At 40.4% G+C, this 15,232-nt stretch overlaps 1 protein-coding gene across 8 annotated transcripts in view; it reads left to right on the top strand.

Annotated features, from left to right (window-relative positions):
* Nucleotides 1-15,232, top strand: part of NCOA2 (nuclear receptor coactivator 2) — a 278,300-nt gene that overhangs the window by 1,673 nt on the left and 261,395 nt on the right. The window contains exon 1 of one of the 8 annotated variants that reach the window (XM_029923144.1): nucleotides 579-757. The exons of the other annotated variants lie outside the window; for them this stretch is intronic. The gene's annotated coding sequence lies outside the window, so the exon portion shown is untranslated. Of the gene's footprint in view, nucleotides 1-578; nucleotides 758-15,232 lie in introns of those variants that run through there. 8 annotated transcript variants of the gene reach the window in all.

The following is a 15,232-nucleotide window of genomic DNA, read 5'->3' as shown; positions in this document are numbered from 1 at the left end:
CGAACAGGCCGGGCCGCGGTGGGGGCGGGGAGCCGGGGGCCGGACCGCGGCGGCGCTGAGCTGGGCTCGCCCCTGACTTAACTTTCTGGGTGCGGGCATGTGTGCTGGAGGCGCGCTGGGGCCGGGGCTGGGGGCGGGAGGCGGTCCGGGAGGTTCCGGGTTGGCTCGCCAGCGCCCCCTTTTCTCTCCCCCTTCTCCCCGCCCCTGAAGGGACAGGCCCTCAGGGCCCCAGGCGGGAAGCGGGAGGGGCCCTCCCGGCCGACTAGCGACGGTCACGCCCCGGGCCGGGGACACTTCTCCCTCGGGCCTCGGAGGGCTGCGGAGGGAGGGGGCCAGGGTCGTCGCGGCGTGCTGGAGCTCCCGGTCCCCCGCCCCTCGCCCCTCCGGGGAGTCCCGGAGGCGCCTCTTCCGATATCGGGGGTGGGTCGGTCCCTGGTTAGATGGTTCCTCCCTCTTCCCCCTCCCTCTAATGGTTTCCGGGGCCTGCGGGACCGAGGGGCGGGAATCGGGGACCCGAGTCCTTTGCACGGGCCCAGAGCAAGGCCTGGCCTAACGCCTTCAGGGTCTGTCATTGGTAGGGGAAACTTTCCCAAACCGGGGACCAAGCCTGAACACCTCCTCCACCACCTCGTCCTCTAATCCCACTCCCACTCCACCTCCTCCAACGCCTTCCCCTCCCACCGACCCGAATCTCGCTGCGTGTGACTGATGGGGCAGTGAGCCAATCAAAGGCGGGGAGCTGACCTGCCGGGTGTCGGTAAGCCAATCGTGGGGACCGGAGGAAGGAAGGGGGCGGGGTTGCTTCCCGACCAGTTAGAGGAGAGTTGCACGCGGGGCGGGGGAGTCATGGAGACGCCGAGCTAGCGACTCTTGTCCATCCCTCGTCACCAGTTCCTTGGTCTTGCTGTAGTGTCACTTATACGATCCCTGACCCGGGAGCCGCGCAGTTTACGCGAGATACTGTATTTTTCTTGGTACCACAAGAGACGTCGTTTTGACACGATGAAGTCTAAAGCCACTTAGGATGTGGCAGTAACTCTCAGAGGCCCGTTTCTAAAATGGCATATAGTAGTGATCTCTTCTGTACCTCAGCGACCGGTTTACGTGCAGGGGATCATAGGAGTTACCAGTTTTCTTCTTCCTCACTTTCACTCAGCTACTCCAGCGTGGGGACAGTGAAATTTGAAAGGCTTCTCTGAAAATGAAGGCGTAGGAATAGTCTTACGTCAGTTGATTATTGGGAGTGTAAAGCATCATTGTTTGTAATGGCTTAACTGGCTCCTTGGTTAATTAGACCGCCAGTTTCTAAAGTGCACATAAAAGTTAGGCTTTGGGGATGACAAAAAAAAAAAAGTTGTTTATGGTATGCGTTTTGTTTTGCTTTGTTTTTTCTTGAGTAAACAAAATGAAGTTAGGAATCAAGCATCACTGTTTGAAACATAAAGCCTTGGTATTTAGGAAGCAAAGCTAGTCAAAGGATATTTGTCTACATAAAAAAAAAGTCTAAGTAAAATGTAATTTGCTAGATTACTCCCACACAAAAGATTCTTAAAAATAAATTGGTTTTCTTCTTAAACACTGGTGAATTGTACACTGTGTGGGTACTTTTCTGGTTTATGCAAGGTTAGGAGACCTCTTTGGTGGTTTTATGCTGGTTGTTGGGTTCAGTTCAGTGACTTTCTCAACTCTTGACTTTTAAGAATAAGGAGGATAGATCTTTGGTTCTCTAGAAGGAATACAGGTTGCACCGCAGGAATAAGCTGCCTTTTAAAAAGTAGCTGGGACAGTGCTTTTTTATGTGTGTGTATGTGTGCTCCTCTTCTTTGTTGGCGCGAGGTTTAGTGCACACTGACGGCCTCAAGGACCCTTTTCCCAAGTGGAATATGTAAAGTCTTTGGGAGTTCAAAGAATGAATCCTATTAAACTGAGAAGGAATGCATTCATTTTCTGTTAAGTATCCCATGAATTTAATCTTGGGAGGCTTATTTTTTTGGAGGTACCTTATGTGCATGATATTTATCTTATACTGGCTTCTCAAGCTTTTATAAGTATTTGGTTACCATAGGAAAGAATTGAGGAGAAACTGTAGTTTTAGGGAACAGGATTAACCACACTTTACAAATGTGTTCTGTTGTAATATACCATTCTCAAATTTATCATGTGAATTCTTAATTTGGTATAATTTTGAATACTTTTGTAGACAAAAATTAATTGCATTTGCTATAGCCTTTGAGGTATTACTTTAGTGATAAAATAGTAAAAACTGTGAGGATAAAGCAAATATTTGGCTGCCAAAAGTAGGGAATATAATAAATAACATTCAAAATTTGACAACATTGAAAACCCCCCATTATTAATTTAGTTACTGATGGCCACTCTGACGTGTGCCCTTCTCTCTCTTTTGCATATGTAAAAGCAACACATTATTTTACTTCATTCTCTACAACAATCCTTGAAAATGTTCTCAGATTCTTGGTCACAGAGAGTAGCAAGTCCCTTAAAGCCCGGCTGGGGGTGGGGTGGGGACCTCTCAAGCATATGGAGACATCTAGAAAAAGATGTGCATCGTCAGCTGTGATTCCATTGTGTGCTCTCAGACTAGATCTGAGCCTTCTTCCTTCTGGGGATTTCAGTCTTAACAGAGGAGTTCTTTGACTTTTAGATGTCAGGATACTGAAACAGAGGGTAGAAAAAAAGCTCACCAATTATGAATTTAATATTTTTTAGGTAGTTTGGCTCTGATTTTTAACTTTTCATTGGTTAAATACAATTTACATGACTTTCATTCATTGGTGGAGGAGTATTTCACTGGAAATGTAAAATGTAAGGATTGGAGGGGGACTTGGGTTGTGGTTTGAGTGCATAAAAAGGTAATGCTCCTTGGTTGGCTTTATCTATAGCTCTATCTTAGTAAAGATTTCCAAGCCTCACAATCGAGGTCCTGTGAGCAGTGCTTTCATTATACACCCTATATTTAAGGATTCAGAACCTTAGCTGTTTCAGATCACGTCCGGGTGAAACGTGGTCGGTAAGTTGACAGATTGAATTTCTTAGGGGAAAAAATGCTTGCATTGTATTGGGTTTAAAAGTGATTCTTTTAAGCAATCATAGGATGTCAGGAAAAAAAATAGAGTCATTAAACAATTTTTCTAGAAGGTCAGTTTTCTGAAATGCACAATGTGTTCTTGATATTTTGACCACTATTATGTCGTGGTTGAAATTATATTTAAAAGCATAATTAATGCTTAGCTATTTTTATGGCAGAACTGCTATTTAAGAAATTATTGGCTTTTCAATATTCTGTGTTTATAGTTCTGTTTAGTAGTTTATGTTATTACATGCTCTATCAATTTCAAATTAAGATAATAGGAGGGAGAAAGAAAAGTCACTGCTTTAAGGTATTGGTCTTTTATTGCAGTAAATCTTAATCTCAGTGGGAAATTAGGATCCGTTCCCCTAAGGAAATAATCAAACTGTATATACATACCAATATTGAAAGCCATTCAAAGCAAAACAGAACAAACCCTTAGTTTTTTATACTGTCATATCTGAAGCTCATTTACCACTATGCCATGTTTTTTAAACAAAAAATATTCTTAGTGTTTGTGTATTTCCTTTTTTGTTTTAAAGGGTTGTAGAAGGGTTTATGAATTGCAAACTAGAAAAAATGCGATGTCATGTTACTCTTTGAAGTCTATTAAAAGTAATGTCTACACAAGCTGTAAAAATACAATTTTAGGTCATAGACCCTTAATTCAGACAGCATAAAGAAACTCATACTTTATGGATTCTAGGTACTACTTTCTAGTAGAGGTAAGAATGTGACTTCTGTGAATATTTTGGAAGCTGGTTTCGTTTTCCTAGCTGTTGTAAAGCTGAGGGAAAACTGATTATGAAAAGACTGATAATCTTAAAGGTAAACTTGTGTTTTGAAGGTAACTGAAATGAATGGACTAGATGGTCATTAGGTAGATCACAATACTCTTGGCTTTTAGGGCAGAGATTTTATGTCTATCCTATGAAATGTTCATCACTAACCACATTTCTGGCTTCCAGTGGCTACAATGACATAATGCAATTGTGGAAAAAGTGATTCTAGGACAATTTTCAGTTGTTTCCCTAGTTGGAAATTTCTAGAGGAGCATTACATGAACAAGGAACCTATGGGGATGCTTTACCTAGCTGTTTTTAAAGCTTTGGACTTTTAGGTAAGAAAGAGAGGAGAACTATGTGTAGGTAAAAGTTATTAGCAACTAGTTAAAGGTCCTGAAAGAAAAAAACAGTTTTTAATTTGATTATCAATTGATAGATACATGGAGAATTGAAGTTAGGTTAAATCTGGTAGATTTTAGCTAATTATGAACTGTTAAGAGTTCTGATGGGTCTCTTAAATCGCACATTAGGGTTTTTAGATCTTGTCTTTGTATTCTTGCCTCATTTAACCAGTGTTTCATTTATTTGTTCACCTTTTATTTGATGAGTATTTGAGTATCCCAGCGTTGTGAGTTTACTTTGATAGTGTAAACCGTTCATTACAAATCCTGTGACTTCAGAGGGAACAGAGTGAGTGGTTTTTTAAAAAATGTCTATTTATTTATTTTTGAGAGAGAGAGAACACAAGTGGAAGGAGGAGCAGAGAGATAGAGAGAGAGAGAGAGAGAGAGAACACCAAGCAGGCCCTGTACTCTTAGTGCAGAGCCTGATGCAGGCCTGACTGAGATCATGAGCTGAGCCCGTAGTAGAGTCAGACGCTTCATGGACTAAGCCACCCAGTGCCCCATAGTGGATGGTTTTTTTTGGTGGAGGAGGAGGTGGAAAGGGACATGTTTACCTTTATTTTCAATTAGCTTTGATACTAAAGATCTGGTTTGTGTGTGTGTGTGTGATTTTAATTATGTATTATCAGGAGATGTTACTTTGCTTTGGATTTGGGCTGAAAATAGGATTATATGTTTATAATTAGAAGTTGTTAAATGTCCCCTTGACTGATTAGCTTATAATCAAATAGGTTTCCTTTAACGAAGGTATGAACATTTATAATTCATGTTGTTTTATTTTCTTTGGAATCTGTGTCAGTGTGGTCAGCATGGCAAATAAACTTCAGTTGGTGGAAGGCATTAGGGCAACAAGTCAGGGACCTCCCGGTTCTGTGGAGAGGCTGTCTCCTGCAAGCTGCTTTAAGTGACACCTCCTGGGCCTTCACACCGTAAGTTCCTAAAGGGTGGAAAACTTCCTTGTGCAGCCTTTCACAGGTGTTCTGCCGTGATTATTCATTTTTCTAGATTTAACTCATTCTTGCTCTTGACTAAAATGTCTGTATGGAGAGTAACGACAATACAACATAAATAATAATAGCTCGCACTGAGTGCCAACAACCTGTTATGGGCTTTCTGAGGTGTGTGTGTGTGTGTGTGTGTGTGTGTGTGTTCGCCAGAGCTGTATAAAATAGAGGTTACCTCATTTTTTAGAAGAAGTAAGGGAGGTTAAGTCGTGCCTATGAACAAAGCGTTGGGGAGAAAAGTATCCTTGAGCAGTGAGTGAGGGGAAAGGGGTCATGAGTATCAGAGGGAATGGCAAGCCTGAGAGTGTCTTCCTTGTAAGCATCTGCTGAACAAGTTTGCAGGTGTTTCTGAGGCTTTGGTCTAGTTGTTTAGTCCATGAAAGGGATGAAGAGATCTGACTGCTTCCAGTCTTACAAATTATGCCAGCCGGTATCTAGCAAAGTCTTGCATCAAGGCAGGCCTATACCTGGACGGGTGTTACTTATCTTAAGATCTACAGATAGTCCCCAGCTTTTTGTTGTTGTTTATTTATTTTTTTGAGAAGAGAGAGAGAAACAGAGTGAGCAGAGGAGGTGCAGAGAGAGGAGGAGACACAGAATCTGAAGCAGGCTCCGGGCTCTGAGCCATCAGCACAGAGCCTGACACGGAGCTCGAACTCCCAGACTGAGAGATCATGACCTGAGCCGAAGTTGGACACTTATCCAACGGAGCCACCCAGACTCCCTAAAAGCCTCCAGCTTTTTAGTCATCTGTCCAGTGTTTAGCAACTATTAAATTGTAGGGTTCTCGTCTTTTATTGTTAAGAGGAGAAAAAAGAACTGGAATGAAGTAAAAACAGGGAACATTGAGTACTTACTGAAAATCTGGTGCAGGGTTAAGACGCCCTTCTTGTTTATTCTTGGGTGTTTCTCAGAAACACAGTGAGGTGGGTGCTCTTGTTATCAATCCTATAATATAGTTCATGAAGTGGAGGCACAGAACTGTCAAATAACTTGCCAAGGATCACACAGCCAGGCTACCAGAGAATTTGAACCCAGTCAAATATTGCCCCTTAGCCCTGCCACCTTAATGCATGTTCTCTTAGCTGGTGGGCTACACTTCTTTCAGCATAATATGGTTGTGTCTTATCAAGGGACATGGATCAGTAATTCTCAACTAGGGAAGAGAAAAGGGGTAGGAGTAGATTTTGAGGAAGCGCATGCTCACATTAAAAGCTAAGAAAATAAGCTCTATAAAACTTGATTGTGGGGGCGAGGGAGAAAATAGGTTGAGAGCACTATAGGGGATATACGTTTAGAAAGGATGAAACATTGATACAGATATTCGGTTTGTATCTTTACAATATATTTAATTCTAGTATGTTTCACTATTAGGTGATTAGGTGACACATATTTACAGATTTCGTGCAATCTGTGTGGCGTAGATGACTTGGTGTTGAGATACTGTAGTCTCAAAAGAAGGCTGATAATATATTCAGTCATCTGACTTGTGCTCTGCTATTTGTGGCATTCTTCTGTCTGCTCGATTGTTTGCAGGGCGTGCGGAGGGCTTGCGGGGAGCTCACCTGTGCACGGGTGGGGGTTAGCGTGCCCTGCTTCCAGTGTTCTAGCTTCTGGGGACTGAAGACTTGTTGTCGTAGATGAAAATACACGCGTGGTATTTTCTGTTAGTGTGTCTGTATGAAATGTGATCCCACATATTCCGAGGCTTAATTTGCAGAGTGTGAGTTGAGTTCTGGAAGTTCCTGTCGTTGCAAACTGACCTCTGCCCATTGAAATACCCATCAAAATGAGGGTTGTCTTTTCTAGCAGATTACTTCTGCTTCTCAAATCAGCTTATTAATCATACGTAAAATGACTTTCCTTGCCATTGGTAGACAGTAGCATTTGTAAGAATATTTAATATTATTGATCTTAAAATTTCTGATTCTATTAATATGCTTAATGATGAAAAGCTTTCAGTTATTGTCAAAACGTAAATGAAAAAGTAGAGTTGGATATCTTAGAGGAACTAATATTTTTACTTGAGTCATTTCTAGGCCATTTCTAGTGTCAAACTAAAGGGAAAATTTAGATAGCTACATGGATAACAAATTTTTAAAAACATATTTTTAGGGACATAGAGCATGTGACTCTTGATTCTGGGGTCATGAGTTCGAGCCCCGCATTGGGTGCAGCGATTACGTTAAAAAATAAAAATACAATTTTAATGTGCTTGTGTATATTTTAAAAATAGCATTACTCATAAATGTGTATATCAGGTAATCACCTCTGGTTATTGTTGGAACATAGGTGCTGAATTCTTTCTTATATACTTTTAGATTCCTGAGTAAGGAATATGGAAATTCCTTGCTAAAAATCTGAATGCCACGGGTGTGAATTTCTGCATATTTGACATTAATGCCATTTCTTGAAATAAGAGAGGTTGATCTCAGTAGTTATGGAGATAGGCAGTAGGGGCTGGTGGGTGCTTAAGGTGATACTGCCGTCCTGAATCAGCCACCTTGTGCCTGCATGGCTGAGTCCTTGGAAGTGAGGATGGGATGGGAAGTAATGGGACAGCTTTGGACTGCTTCAATTTGGGTATAAATCTTTGTAGACTTTTTCCCTCTGCTTTCGCTTAATTTTCTCCTTTGGCTTTCTCATTTTTTTTTCTTAAAGTTAAAGACTGATGATGGCTGGTAGTGAAGGAAACACGAAGAAGATTATGGAGGAAGTCTGTTAGTATCATTAAGTATTTCACGTATGATCATGATCTATGGTTTCCCCCTTTACCAAACAGATTGGCTCTGCTAACAGCACTTAGTGAAGAAGCTAGCTATTTGTTAAGTAAGCCATTAGGTTGAAAACAGATCACTTAACAGGCACAGTGCAGTAATTGACTGATTTGTTGGTAGAAGTTAGTTGGTTGCTGGACAGCATTGTGGTCCAGCAGACAGGGGTCTGAGCCTCTGTTGTCTAATAGGATTGAGTATTACATTCCTTAGCTTTTATGTGGGAATGTAATACTCAATTCTATTAGACAACAATTCTTCCTTGTTTAAGGATATCGTTACAAGCTATATAGGGTTAGATGTCTTGAAAATGTCCATTAGATTCAAGTGGTCCAAATGGCATAAATAGGAAATATTATGATGATTTAAGATTGACAAAAATTGTAACCAAATTCCTAAAGCCTTAGGAATGTCTGCCTCTTTGGAGTTTCTGGTAGTATATTTGTATTTTCAATTTCTGAAATTCTATTTTGGGGCTTCTTTTATGTGTAATGTTTTACTGCTGTTTTAAGTAATAATATCTTGATTCCTTAAAGCTTTTCTGTAAAAATGTGAAATAAAAATATTTATCCCATTAAAAAATGTCATTCTAGTGTATTGTAGCACCACTAGTATCTTTTCTAAATGAATGCATAGTAAGTATAAATAATGGAACGTAGTGAAAGAAGTGGATGTCATGTAGAGCTCTTTGATTTATGCTGTACTACCTTTTATTTTAAGCCGGAGGTGTGTACAGTTAATTAAGAATTTTAATAAATGAAAGACTTTAGGCAGTTAGATATAACACAAAAGATGACATGATATTCGTTGTGAAGTGAACATATTGAGAGTGACAGTTGATGGTAACAAAAGTCAACAAAATGCCTGAACATTGAAGGATATTAGAAAATAAAACTGGGGCATTATTCTTCTCTGGTAAAGGATGCTCACATAACAGCATTCTTGTAATCATTGGTGAACTCATTTTGATAGTAAATATTTTCACTTTGAGAAAAGGCATTCAGGAGAAAAGATAGGAGATAAAGGGAATGAACCCCAGATATTCGACTCTAGGTGAGCAAAGCCTTAGGCAGGAAGGAGCTGTGTCTGGATACCTCTGGCCTAGCCTGTGTGCTGGTGGCGGGGGGCGGGGGGCGGGGGGGCGCAGTTGGCTGCACCTCCTGCAGAGGTCAGGACTCCTCACTGTCACTGGGGGTAGCTGCTGACCTGTGATGAGAAGGAAAGGGAGAGCCTATGGCAGATGAAACGTGGGTTAAGTCCCAGGGCCTTGAGGTCCCAGATGCTCACCTGCATGATTTTTGTTTGTGTCTGGGTCTCCCACCAGGAGCTGGCCGGCTCTCATGCATAACATCTGATCTGTATCTGTAATTTGGGCAGTGCTGATGACCCCTTCCCTTTAGGCACCACTGAACCCCACAGCCCTTCCACCCCCATGCTCTGTGAGGTGAGAAGTGAGGAGGTGCCTCCACTCAGCAGGTCAAGGCCAGGTAAGACAAGGGAAGACCTTGAGGGGCTTGTGATTTTCCGAGGCTGAGTGCCTTGCCCGTTACCTGGCTTGGCCCTCAGAGGAGTGAGGGAAACCAACACCTCATCAAAGGATAATTTTCCTCGCTATGGGAGCCCTTTTCCATTCCCTTCTTGAGAAATTTACCATTGAGGTTCATGTCTCCTGTAGGTTCATCGTAGATTTTCTGAATCTGCCTCAGTTGTTCATAGCAGTTTACTGTCTTGGAGACAGAGATCGAGTGTATAATGGGGATGGGGGCAAGGCTTTCAGAAAGAAGTTGGGTTGGCTTAGAGAGGAGTTGCCGTGTTGAATCTAGGGCCATGCAGATGCAAGATATCAATGCAGGAGAACAGCCTTGACTGAAATGTGTGAAATAGTGAAGGTGTATATAGAATAAATCGAGAGCAGTGAGTACATGCCCTTGCAGCTTGAAAGATTTTTAAGGATGCACTACCACTTTATCCATGTGATCAAACTGAGTAGTTAACTTATAGTACTTGTTACTTTAAGTGGAATAGGCTATTTATACAGATTTTTTTGGGAAAGTTTATATAGATAAATGGTGGCTTAGTTCTAATATCAGTAAAACAAATGAGAATTTTTGATATACCTTCTTTGGAGCTTAATATTAAGGAGAAAAACCATGAACTAAAATGCTCTGAATAATCAAGCATTAAAATTTATCTATTATGTTCAATATGCTTAAAATGATTGTATGTGTTGGCTTATCTGAATGAAAGAAGTACAACAGGAAATAGTACATGTTTTCATAGTGGTTTGCTAAAAAGTGGGTAGTAAGGGTGGAGTACATATGTGTATATGTTTTGTTCATTCTTTCTCCCCCTCCAAAATAGTATTATAGAAGAGCTTAAAGCCTTTTCATCTTTAAACTGTATCTGGACTGATTTAACAAATTCTCCTTTTGCACTGTAAGTCATTAATAGACTGATCTTCCCCAAATATCCCTTTTATAATAATACTGTTTCTTACACATCACAGAATGATATTCCTAAATACTTACTGGATAGATCTGTCAGAAACTCATTTTTCCCTATCTCTGCTTTTTACATAAGCCTTTATACCCATTAGTCTACCCTTCCTGGCCTTCTGTGAGCACGTGTTGACCATGCAAACTCACGCTCTTTGATTTGCCCCAAGGAAACTAATGAGTTATTCTAAAACTCAGGAAGCAATCCTTTGACATAAAACTCAATTTATTGGGAGTTTATATTATTGCTCTTAGTTAATAGCAGAGTATATGATCAAAACAAAGAGACCTGGAGTCCAGCAGTATTCAAATGTTATTAGTAAAGATGCTTATTACATTGCTCACAGATTTTACAAAAAATAAGAAGGTCCAACTTACTTTCGAAACAGAAACAATAAAGACTTAAATTTTGGGCTTTGTTGCTTCTGTAAAACTGAGCATTTTTCACACTGAGACTTATTATCTTTTCCCCTGCAGAATATTTTGACACTGTGGCGAGAAGAGGGATTAATAATCTCAGTTTATAGTGGAAAGAGGAGAAGAAAGGTAAAGAACACCTTGGGGAAATTCAGTAGTACTGGAAGGGTAATAAAACAAAACCAAACACAAGAAAGTATACCAGGGTTGGCACTTAAATACTTCCATTGAAGAAGTGATAGATAAAAAAGAGTATGAACGTCATTTGAAGGGCTGATGTCTCTATAGATAAATGATGAAATTCTACAAGTATCCAAAGGGCAAATCCCTTATAGTTCATGCATAATATATACTTGTGACAACACCTATACAAATATTCTCAACCTTCTTCCCAAATCTCTACTTAAACAATAATTCTCTATTTTGTGGGATCATTTTATTTGCAGAGTAATTGAGAAAGCTATCTGTCTGTCTGTCAGCTATTTACATTCTGTCATGAGCCAATTATATAGAAGTAGTAGGAGCAGTTTACAGCTCAGATGGAGAAGCAGGGCGCTGCTTTGGGATGTACAGGGTCAGATCGCGCTCCTTTCCTTAGCTCCTGTGATCTTCAGTGATGTTGTAGAACAAGTGGCTAAATCATGGCTGTTTCAGTGCTATGTATGCTGCTGATTTCTGCCTTTTGTGTGTGTTTGTGTGTGTGGGGGCGGATGTTGGATGAACTATTTGGAAGTAAATTACAGATGCCCCTTTATCCATAAAGCGCACTGCCTTAAAATAAAGGCATTATTTTATATCACCGTATATAATGAGTAGGACTATTAAGCCCAAGAAAACTAATGTCAAATAGCAATTCTCTAATTAGTTTTCTCAGTTGGCCCCAAACTGTTATAGTTTTGGGTTTTAAACTAAGAGCTAATCAAGTTTGCTCACTGTATTTGACTCTGTAGCCTCTCTTAATATGAAAGATTTTCCTGGTTTTTGCTTGTTTGTTTTTTGGGTTTTAGACTACTTTTTAAATGTTTTTTAGGTTAAATTTCATTGTGGTAATATCAATAAAATTTACTATCTTATTTATTTTTTAAATGTGCAACTGAGTAGTGTTAAGAGCATTCACATTGTTATGTGACCAGACTTTTCAGTGTTAAGACTTCAGTTTCTCCAGGGGTGCCTGGCTGGCTCAGTCCAAAGAGCTTATAATTCTTGATCTACGGGTTGTGGGTTCAAGCCCCATGTTGGGTGTAGAGATTACTTAAAAAAAAAAAAAGACCCCAGTTTCTCCGGAAGTGTTAAGAAAATTAAATTGTTGGGGCGCCTGGATTGCTTATTTGGTGCAGCATGTGACTCTTGCTCTTAAGGTTGTAAGTTCTAGCCCCATGTTGGGTGTAGAGATTACTTTTAAAATAAAATCTTAAAAAAAAGATAATGAAATTGTTAAATGTATTAATGAGTTTGATCAGGGCTGAAGAATAGCATAACCTTTGAGAGCTTATTGCTTGAGATGAGATAGTGGCTTAGGACTTTTCTTGGCATGCCCTCATGCCAAGAAATGCTCCTCACGTCGTTCAAGGGCACAACAAGGCGATAAACTAATGCTGAGGGATGAGAACACAGATGGAATGTTACCTCTGAAGAGGTGTTCCATCAGAGTCTCTCGACAAGTCCTAGAGTTCTCTTTCAGGCACCGGATGGGGGTTGAGACATTAACTTTATAGCACTTGGCTAAATAGAAAGCTTTTATTCAAACACTTGTTTGGAGTAACATTATAGAGACAAAAATTTGCTGGGATTTTAACTTGGGTTTGGCAACTTTGGTTTCTTGAATGCTTGACTGTATAACTTTGAGTTTGAAGCTTTCTGTTTCTTTTTCCTTTTCTTTCTTTCTTTCTTTTCTTTCTTCCTTCCTTCCTTCCTTCCTTCCTTTCTTTCTTTCTTTCTTTTTTTTTTTTTTTGCTGTGTCTTCCTTTATTTTTCCTTCTGACCTTTTGTGCCTCTCCCCTACCCCCATGATTTCCAGTTTTCGTTTATTTTTGTTCTAGTTAACCTCCTATTCTCTTTCCAGCTTCAGAGCCTTATAAAGTATAGTAGAGCTCTCTTGTCTTCCCTGGTGAATCACAGTGGATATCTGGGATCCATTCTCATTTTGAGAAATAGAATATAAAAGTAAAACTCATTCACAGGTGTGCAGAGTATACCAGAGAGGTACCTCATTTTGTCACCTACCTAGTCCAGTGGAGATGTAATTACTATTTTAAGTAGGCTTCATTTCCAGGGCAGAACCCTATGCGGGGCTTGACTTCAGGATCCTGAGGTCAAGACTTGAGCTAAGGCCAAGAGTGGGACGCTCCACCAACTGAGCACCCAGCTGCCCCAGCAGTTATTTTGAATGTAGATCTGGAAGCCTCTGTGGAAAAGTTATGGGTGGAAGAAACACTACCGCTCAGAGAAGACAAGAAATGGCACAGAACTTTAAGTAACTCCAGTATAGCTCTCAACTTGAAACTTTTAGCCTTCTGGAAAATAAAAACCAAGGTTCTCTTCTCTTACTCTAAGTAATACTCTTGGGGTGGAGCATTGTTAGGCTAATGACCATGAACCCTGCATTTCACCTTCCTTAGAGATGGATGGCAACACCCAGCACCCTGAAACAACAAAACAAAACAAAATACGCTGCTCAGGAATAATGAGAATGTTATTGAATTAATATTTGTACTGGGAAATCGTATGCTTAGGAGATACATAAAAGACATGAAGAATGGAAAGAAAAGTGGGGCTGCACATAGGCCTCTTTTGATTTAATATATCTGGACAGTTTTAAAGTGACTAGAATTTAAAATAAGTGACTCAGAAATACCATTTTCTGATATTGATTGATTGCAAAACTTTTCTGAGCTGTCTTTCAGACATACTAAGTGATAGCCTTCTTGTTCTCGTCTTTTTGTATATATTGTACTGCTTTTTAAAAATGGTAGCATATTAAAAAGGGTTGGACAAAAGTGTAGTTGTGTTTCTGAGTGGCTGTGTGCTACATTCCAAGCAGATAAGGTGGCAGGGAGCAGCGTGGCTCAGCGGAGAGGGAAGTCTGCATTATGTGTAACCCAAACAGGGACATTATGGACCGTTGGGGAGGGGTGCAAATATAACATGAAGTGATATTACTGTAAAACAGTGGCAATACAAAACGCTCAGAAAACGAGAAGTTGTGTATCTAATTTTTCTGGTTTTGTTTTTATTCCTTTGAGGACCTTATATTTTTAAGTTATTCATTTAGGAGAAAATACTTTTAAAGATTTTATTTTTCAGAGTAATTTCCACATGCAGCGTGGGGCTTGAACTCATAAACCCCAGATGAAGCATCACATACTCTACCAGCTGAGCCAGCTAGATGCCCCAAGGAGCGAATTCTTTTAAAATGTGAAGTATTTTCCCATCAGGTTATGCACTGACAGGGCAGAACCTGCTTGGGATTCTCTCTCTCCCCCTCTCTGCCCACTACCACTCCCGCAAAATAAGTAAACTTTAATAAAATGTAAAGTATTTTCCTGTTTTCTTTTTTTAATTTTTTTAAATGTTTTTAATTTTATTTTTGAGAGACAGAGAGGGAGGGAGACAGCCATGAGCAGGGGAGGGTCAGAGAGAGAGGGAGAAACAGAATCCAAAGACAGGTTCCAGGTTCCAAGCTGGCAGCACAGAGCCTGACGTGGGGCTCGAACCCACAAACTGTGAGATCATGACCTGAGCCGAAGTGGGACACTTAACCGACTGAGCCTCCCAGGCGCCCCTGTATTTATCTGTTTTCTAAACTGATTTGAAATGTGCTAAAATTCACTAAGGTCCGTGTCCTTTTCTCAGTTACTGATCTGTTTGTCTCTCACATGTAACTGTGGACTACAGAATGGTAGGTAACTCCTGGACTTGCCTTTCTGTGTCTGTTCTGGGTGTTATTGTGTGTGTGTGTGTGTGTGTGTGTGTGTGTGTGTGTGTTTTAATGACAGTGCCTTTTGTCCTTTCTCGTTTTCTCCATTTTATCTGCTGTGGGTTTAGAACCCAGGTAACCAGATTTGCTCGTTCATTCAGCAAAAATTTAGCGAGCACTTCCTATATATAACTAGACAATAGGAACACAAACATTTAAAAAGAAAAGGCCCCTATCCTTGAAGATCTCCTAGGGAAGGAAGGAGTCACATGGGCAAGTAATGACAATACATGCATTAGAATAGGAAATTGTATTAGAAGGGCTAGTCATATATTTTATGAGGGCAAAT

Source organism: Suricata suricatta, chromosome 15 (assembly GCF_006229205.1).
Source record: "Suricata suricatta isolate VVHF042 chromosome 15, meerkat_22Aug2017_6uvM2_HiC, whole genome shotgun sequence".
In the NCBI taxonomy this organism is placed as follows: Eukaryota; Metazoa; Chordata; class Mammalia; order Carnivora; family Herpestidae; genus Suricata; species Suricata suricatta.
This window is presented reverse-complemented; position numbering and strand designations above follow the sequence as displayed.